This window comes from Pezoporus occidentalis, unplaced genomic scaffold (assembly GCF_034315485.1).
Source record: "Pezoporus occidentalis ecotype Australia unplaced genomic scaffold, CSIRO_AGI_Poc_V1 ctg311, whole genome shotgun sequence".
NCBI classification, from domain to species: domain Eukaryota; kingdom Metazoa; phylum Chordata; class Aves; order Psittaciformes; family Psittacidae; genus Pezoporus; species Pezoporus occidentalis.
Window position 1 is genome coordinate 104875 of NW_026915063.1, and position 8909 is coordinate 113783.

Sequence of the window (8909 nt, forward strand, 5' to 3'; positions counted from 1 at the left end):
TCCTTCCCTTTACTATTATTTCTTTTTACAATTCTTTCCCATGGATCATCTCAGTTCCTTAAGTTTCAACTCAAGCATGCTGGAAACAAGGACATTGACAGTCACAAAACGTGAAGTAAGATTAAATTAGTTTGGAGTATCGTATATCATCTGATGTTCCCTGACTATGGTGAAATCGATAGCCTGAGAAAAAGACATATCAGGACAAATACTAGCTGTTGTAATTATGCAAGTTTGCCCTGTAGCATGGCCTTGTAGCAGTAAATGATGCACTGTAATGCAGCCCATAGGAAGTGTGGGGCGGTGTCTGTACCCTAAGGCAGGGAAGGCTATGGGAGATTATATCACAGTGCCCTTAATATGTCTTTTCATATTCAACTGACTCTATTCCTCTATGTAGAAAAGACAGGGTCCTCAGGAAACTAGATGACTCTGTGGTATCTCCTGTCCCTATTTACACCATTATTCACCTTGACAGTTCATTGTTTAGTTTCTGTTCTATAAGTGCATTCCGTTTCTGAACTGTGGAAGAAAGAATTGTGTGATTTCTCACAATCTCATTTCTGAGCATTTTCTTCTCTCTAGGTTAAGCTCACTAGAAGTACTTTCATGTCTTTCCAGCTTAGCTGAAAATTCCCAAAGCTGGATATTTCAGACAGATTTAAAACCATCCAGTGTAAATGCTACAATGTGGGGAGCCCAGGGTGGGAAATGCCACCCAGAGTAAAGCAGAGAATGTCCTAAGAAATAAGTGCTCTGTTTTGGAGCCCTGAACTTGACTCAGCAGTGCTAAGAAAAGAGTTTGCTTTTGTGTGATAGATGACCAAAAGGATCTCAGAAGGCAGTTTTTGAGCATCAGCTTTGGATGCGCAAATCATGGAGAAACATTTTGATTCTCCATCTGCAGGATACCATGTATTAGTCCTTGTTTTTTTTTTTTTTGCCCTGCAGGTGACAGGGAAAGGCAGACTCATCCAAATTAATTTTGGAAATGCTTAAAGCTATTTTCTTCATAAAATAGAAAAGCCATTATCTGAAATTGCTGGGGTGAATGAACATTTTCAGTCTGCATTGGCTTGGAGAGGTACCAGAAGGATTTCTGCTACTGAACTTCGTGTTGCCTCTAGGCAGGTAACTACCTGGAGTTCAGTAGATGGCTTTGTGGAGGAAAGATTGTTTAGCTGTACTGGTGGTGGAGTAGTGCCTGAAGAAAATAACAAGAAATAAAAGCTTCCACTTTGTGTGTAAGTGTAAGAATTATAATTGGAAACTCAAAGGATAGGAAGCTTTTCTGAATACTATAATTCACTCAGTCTTTACACAATAACAGTATCATTTACTCTTCCTTAGTAAAAACCCTTTTCTGGTAAGTAACACATCCCTTTCATATGAAAGGTGCTTTGAGCAGGAATTCTAGGCTAGTAAACCCCTAGAATTTAGTTTACAGACAAATTTAGTATCTTCTTTAACTCAGGAAAAATAACGTCTGGATGCTTGCTTGTTTCCTCCTTCCTTTGCAGGACTGTGTTGTGCTTGAGTGGTTTGTTTACAGGGAGGAACTCTAGGTTCAGAAGAAAATTACTACTTTCTTTTTTTGGGATGGGCTGACAAGACATGGTCATTCAAGGTTTTGAGTCCATGGGTTAAGAAATAAACCAGGTCAAGGAACTGTAATTCTCTTTATTTGATAAATGCATTTATTTCTAAGAAAGCAGCAGAACCTATTCAGAAATATGCCAGTGGAAGAACTTTGATATATAAATCTAAAACCACTATGGAAACGATGAAATAAAGTACTTGTGCATAACTTTCTGCAACTTGTCTAACAGAGGAAAGCAGTATAAGAAACACTAATACTAATTATTTTCTGAATGTGTTTCCTGGACTATGATTGTTGTCAGGCACTGACAATATATGTCAGGGTCTGGACCTGATCCTGAACAAGTAGTGTCTGCCTTTCTATGTTTCTCTGTTGTCTCCCTGAAGCTATTTTCTTTCAGTGCTTCAGTGCAGGTTATAGGGAAATGAGGGGGAGATGAATCAGGAATTGTTATTACCATTAGATGGTGTGGAGGAGACAATAAGAACTGCACAACTGGCCAAGATTTCATTTTCCTTGATCCCTCCTGTGTGTATTACCTTCTTAGTATAGCACCAGCAGAAATAGTCCACCCATCCATCCTTGAGAATTCCTTAGCATGAGGAGATTTATTTCAGAGCAAGATGACCTGATTAATTTCATACTGCATTCAGCTGCAGCTCCTGAGCTCAGTCTGTTTATAAGGATTTCAAAGCAAATTGTCATCACCTGCAAGAAATCATATCAATAGGTAGCTTTGGTGAAACCTTAAACTTACTTACATTTTGTTTTACTATCATTAAAAATTCTTTCCTGTATCATCTCACAAACATAATGTCTAGTAAAAATTTTTAGGAACTAATTGCTGGAATTTGCAAAAGCAAATTTCTTGTTCATACTACAGAAACTTCAGCCTTGGGAGACATTTTGGTATAGATTTCTGGAGAGGAGTTATACCTCTAAATACAAAAAATACCAAGACATGAAGGCTGATTTCAAATCTAATCTTCACCTCACTTCCTCTAGATAACAGAGAAGTGTAGATCCAAGGCTAAAACTTTCATTGTAACAATAAAATATCATCTAGGATAATAGGATGTCTCCCCAGACTACATCTGCATCAGCAATTTTTAATGTATCAATTGAGGCCAAAAATTATCTAGCAGCTAAAACATTCCTGTGGGTTAATGGCTTTATGGATTTTGACTATAAATATATTTATATACTACATCATTTTTGCCTTTGCAGTAGGAAGAATTTTTTAAGTGAGTGTGGAAAACTACTAGATTGGCCAGAAAAGATCAAAATTCTGGACCTTCTGGCTTAGCTGGATCTTGATAATGACTGTGTTACAGTAATTTAGAAAAGATCCATACTGTATAAATACAACCTCATTTTATTACTATATGTATACCGACAAATTGCCAGAACTGTGTCTACGGCACAAGAAAAATGGAGACATACAAAGTAATATGAAGTCCCCATATTAAAGAGCTTACCATTTAAAAGGCTAATAGGAGAAGATAAAGCTGGCTAGGGAGGGAATATAAGAGGTGTGTCTGTGGCAGGTTTGTAAAGCATTAAGATGTTTCATCTTAATGAGGCTGAGAAAGGCTGAGAAAGTTGAAGCTGTTCAACATGGAGAAGAGAAGGTTGTGTGAAGACCTTCCAGTATCTGAAGGGGGGGTATAGGGATGCTGGGGAGGGACTCTTCGTTAGGGACTGTAGTGAGAGGACAAGGGGTAACAGGTTAAAACTTAAACAGGGGAAGTTTTGATTGGATAAGGAAGAAATTCTTTACTGTGAGGGTGGTGAGGCACTGGAATGGGTTGCCCAGGGAAGTTGTGAATGCTCTATCCCTGGCGGTGTTCAAGGCCAGGTTGGGCAGAACCTTGGGTGACATGGTATAGTGTGAGGTGTCCCTGCCTATGGCAGGGGGATTGGAACTAAATGATTTTAAGGTCGTTTCCAACCCTAACTGTTCTATGATTCACCACAGCCATCATCAAAAGGTTGTTAATTGTTAACTGTAGTGAATAATACTTCGTTTGCATTTCCCAATGAGATATCCCTTGCATACTCATATGAGTAAAATAATCTGAATCTGCTGCACTGGTCATTTTTGAAAAAAGTGTTATGAGTACAGTAAAAGTTCGGCACAATCCAGGACATTGATTATTCACTTGTTGTATTTGATCCTGGGCAGCAGTCAGCAGCAGTAGTTTCAGAATAAATGTCAAGCTATCCTCGTCTCCCTTCTACACTGAGGAAGTATAAAAATTGCCTCCCTCCAAAGGGAAACATTTTAAATAGAGGCATTGAGCTGTCTGCAAGAGTCTGAAAAGAGACTTAGCAGGATTTACATATAAAAGAGTGGTGGGACTGTCAGAGTTCTCAGCACTGTCTTAAATCTTTGCCCATTTAAACCGATAATAAAACTCCTTTTAACTTCCAGAAGACCTGCAGGTTGAGGCAGTGGCATATATTTATGTAGTACTTTCCTGGCAGAATGCAGTAGAGGGTTGTGTCAGGAAGGGGGACCATCCACCAGAAGTTCTCCCACTGTCACTTGGATGACTTGTCTGCCTTCCATCTGGCTGGTCCTGTCCTACCTCTGCTGATGTAGGTGTCCATGCAGGTAGACACCATGATGCTCTGTGCAGGAAAAGGTGTGCTTCAGCCTCAGTTCACTTGCAGAAATGGGATCTTGATAACTTTGGGGGAGAGTAGTGGGCGATGTAGCTGAAAGAGGGAAACACAAAAAAAAGAGGGTTAAGAGAAGGACAGAAGTGAGCCCTTGTCCTTCAGTTTTCAGTACTGTTTCTATATTGCCATTTTTTAAAACAGTGTTTTGTCTTCTTATAACTTACTTTTATTTTATTTTTCCCCTGTATTACTGTGGGAATAAAACCAGTTAAAAATAAATAAAAAATATTTTTGTTTTCTAGCAGTTGTGGCACAGGGGAGCCACATTTAAGAACCAGCTGGCCTGTAAAGCAACACAGCATGAGCACCGTCTCTGCTCATGATAATTTACAGTACAAATAGGAAGAACTGGTGCTTAATGACATGGGTCATAGAACCACACAGACTTGACATATCTTTCAGCAAATTAAAAAAACTCCTATGCTGAAAAACTAAAATCATTATCATCACCTAGTATAACCAGTTGGATCATGGGCAGTACACAGCATGGCATTTCCAAGTTAAGAAAACCCCCAAATTTCTGTGGATAATATGTCTTAATACTTTATAGTTTTCTTGTCTTGAGTCTGAGCTTTCTTTCAAGCCTAAATGTTTTCCATCTCTTTTTTCAGCGCCTGAGTGTTGACTCCTGCTTGAGCAAGGAGTCAGCTACTGCAAATGGGATTTTGTCATGTAAGACAGTGATCCAGTTTTCATTCAGCTGGTTATACCCACAGTGCAATACAGAGAACAAGAGCAAGTTATTTAGGAATTATAGAGAGTCTTGCCCTGTCTGAGCTCTGTCTCACTGGGCTGGAGCAGTGACCAAGATAGCTGATGTACACCTAGCTCAGCAGTGTGGGTTAGCAAGTGCTTGGACTGCAGGATAGATACTATATACAACATCCTTGGAAGGTGATGTAGGGGGTAAGGAAATGGTTTTGACCAGCACCACTTCCAGAAAGCACTCCAGTCTCTCATGCTTAAGGTTTACAGAATAAATCATACTCTTCTGTCACATAAAATTATGAAATATCCATGAAGCATCCACAGCTGCTGGGAGCCTATGGAGAGCATAAGGGAAGCAGAGCAACTGTCCTCATCAAAGAGAAGCAGTTCCGTAGCACCTGAGGAAGCTGAACAGATCATCTCTCCTGAGAACAGCAAGGTTCAGCCAAGTGTTCAGTGATCACCAGTCAAACCCACAGTGACAAGTCAGGTTCAGAGCTGAGCCAGGAGGTCAAATCATCACCTCAGTGTCAAGATCAGTGAGGTAGGCTCCTTGGCACACGCATACCTACAACAAGCTAAAGGCAGAATCAAGCTCTGAAGCCTGAACACAGATCCTGAGCAAAGGGAAGTGGCCCCAGTGAAACTTCTCTCGGCTCTCTTAAGCCTCAGCTGTCTAGCCCCAGCCATCACAACTGGGCTGTAGCACAGACGGATGAGCCTGCAGAGCCTGCACTTTAGGGCCCTGACACTCACCTTATGAACCCAAAGAGACAAATAAAAGGCTAACAAATGAAATCATCCTGCACCAGGCAAAGATTCTTAGAAACAAACTATCCTAAGATGACAATTTAGGATTACACAACACTGGAGATCATGAGCACCTCCCCTGCCCTGCAGATCAGAATTTTGTGCACTACACGCTAACTCAAAAGGCTTTAGGCCTCAGGAAGCCTTTTGATCATCTGAAGCCTTTCTGATTGCCTTATTTCCACTGTTCCATACAATTCACAGTAGTAGCCTAAGAAACAGTGTACTTAAAATATTAATTCCATGATTAAAGCTTATATTTACCCAGTCTTGTATGTGAGACGGGTAGTGACAAAACGCGGTAGACGTCTTAAATTTTCTGAGGTCCTGCTGATTGAAGATACAGTTCCTATAGGCAATCACTTAAATCAAGAAGCAAGTAGCTAGGAACAGCTGTATAATGCAGTGAACAACATGAGCTAAACTTTCAGATTTTTGTTTTAAATGGCTTCCAAAATTTTTATGTAGAGTTAAAATCTTTTTTATCATCCTGCACCTCTGCTGTGTTTTCTTACTAGAGACAGATTTTAGGAACAAAACTTCTTTGTATTTGATGAGTTTTGACATCTGTGCTGGATGAGGATCCAGAATTTAATTCTTCCTCAGTGTCGCCTTCTTTCTTGCACATTTTAAGATATTTTATTTCCACAGTTTCAGCTTCAGCCCACTGCAAAAACACAGACATCCTCCCTTGTTCTGGGCTGTTTGATATATAGAGCATTTAATTTATGTTTCTTTCTCTTGTCTCTAATGGACTGAAAATGGTGAATGTTCTGACATTAATTATGTTATTTAATGTTTCATATTCTTTATTCAGAAAAATCTACTATTACATGTTATTTTTCAGCTTGTCTAGTTCAGCTCTTGTGCACATGCCACTTTAAACTTAGGATCACTACACTTCTCCGTCACTTTTTAAAGGTAAAATGATTACACATACACACAAACAAAAGAAAGGTGTTATTAACCATTTTTATAAATACAAACGACTAGTACCATTTTATGGATCTCTTGCCTAAACTACAAGGAATTAATTGAAGCTGGTGCCGTTAGGCTGGATTTACATCAGTGCAAATAGAAGAATTTACCTCTAGATTGAAAGAAGCACAAGAATTGAGGTGTGTACGAACAAAATTAGGGAACGTATCAGGAAATCAGCCTGAACAGCAGCTGATACGGCTGCATGTATTAAACCTTCTCTGTTCTCTTGCTTCTAATGCAACTCTAGTATTATGTACAACTGTGCAACTGTATAACAGAATTTCAATCTGACATTTCTGGTTTGTATTTTTATCAGATGAAGAAACCTACAGTTCTATACCATCTCTTTTTACCTGATGGCTGTGATGAAAGGAAGGATATTAATAATATTAGAAAATATTCATACTATTATTTGCGTTTAAAAAATGTAACAAATATGCAAGGTATTGGATTGCTCTATGTCACAAAAGGTAGGATAAGGATCACCACTGAACTTATGTGAGACATGTCTATGTTCATTAATAGATTTCCAAAAAAAGTGATTAGTTGTACTTGTTCAGTGTTTTGAAGTTCTTCCTCTAAAGAAAGTTTGTTGAAACATCTGGGATGAATATTCAAACATGACATTACTAGAACTACACAAGACGCCTAGAAATCCAGTGGTCAAAGTGGTAACATTGCATTAATGCTGATTAGCAGATGAATTGCAGAAAGGCATATTGAGGAAACTCTTTTAGACTGAATTAATTGAAATTGCAGGCGCAATTAAATTACAAAAGACAATGAGCTAGACATTCAGCTGGTACAAATTACTACAGCATCATTGAAATCAAAACCTAGTTCAGTGGCTGCTGGAGGACTTCCATATCCTGACTCCAAAGATTCTTATAGAATTTGTTGTGTGCCATACATAATAAGCTGTCGTAGAAGGATTTCTATTTGTTGCAATGTCATAGAGGTGGTTCTCTTTCAGGATTTAAAAGCCTGAATGCCTCTAAGAATGGCACTAAGAATGTCCCTAGCGAAGCTCTGCCATAATTGCTAATTGGGTTATGAAATTATGCGTTAGGTTGTGTAGATGAGCATTTGTGGGGTCAAGCTTCAAAGACTTTGTCCCTCAAATTATGATTTATCTGTCTTTTCATTTCACTTCTCAAAAATCTATGAAGGGAGATATGAATATTTTATGCTTCTCAGGCAAGGAAGATTTCTACATCTTTGTGTAGAGAAAGAACAGATAAGTATAGGGTTTTTTTTTGACCGTGTTTGATTTTATAAAAAAAAAAACAAAACCAAACAAAAGTCATAGCATTTTGTTAAGAAAACCATTAAGTTGAGAGTACAAAAAATATAGTTTAAACTGCTTTTCTCTTTAATTTTTTTTTGTATAAGGCTAACACAAATTATGTTCCGATTTATGCATCGATGAAGAAAGGTCATTAGTTTGTAAGCACATTGTCTAAACATTGGAGTAAAATTACATTCTCAGGCTGTGATACAATTAAAAAGAGTGATGAAGGTCCTCTAACATTATGTAATTTTTAGAGCAGATTCCTTCCCTACTCAGTCAACTTAGTCAAGAAGAGACTTATTCCACTCTTGTCTGAGGGAAATTGACATTCACATGTCCTGTAATCAGTTTCTTTTAGAAAGTAGGAAAACTGGACAATTTACAAACAAGCCAGTTAGTCTGGACTCTAAACAAGGAAGAACAGAGTTACCACAACAGATTAAGTTCATGTTGCAGAAATATTGCTACTACTTCTGTGATATGCTTCACTGTCAGTAGCTTTAGGTAGACTTCTAAAAAGTAACTTTATAGGTTACGAACATGTTCCTTTCTCTTTCTCTTTTTCTTTTCCTTTCTCTTCCTGGTTTCCATTTCCTTTTCTTTTTTATTTTTTTTTCCTTTTCAATTTTCATTTCCTCCAAATATCTCCTGAATATGTTCTTATAACAGTCAAGGTCACATTAATTGACTATAAGTTTGTGCTTCCACTGAAAGTGGATGGATGTTTCTCTCTGCAGTGTTCTCAAGTCTCTCATTTGTTCTCACTTTCTGCTTTTATAGACTGGAAATGGTCCAAAGAAGGGCCACAAAGATGATGAAAGAGATGGAGAACCT

General features: G+C 38.3%; 1 long non-coding RNA gene across 1 annotated transcript; it reads right to left on the reverse strand.

Moving 5' to 3' along the window:
* Positions 1–2221: 2221 nt before the first annotated feature.
* LOC134168487 (uncharacterized) lies at positions 2222–5656 on the reverse strand. Its single transcript, XR_009966572.1, has 3 exons — positions 5562–5656; positions 3943–4321; positions 2222–2308 (listed from the first exon to the last, which is right to left on the reverse strand). It is a non-coding gene; the product is annotated as an uncharacterized LOC134168487 (long non-coding RNA).
* Positions 5657–8909: the final 3253 nt, after the last annotated feature.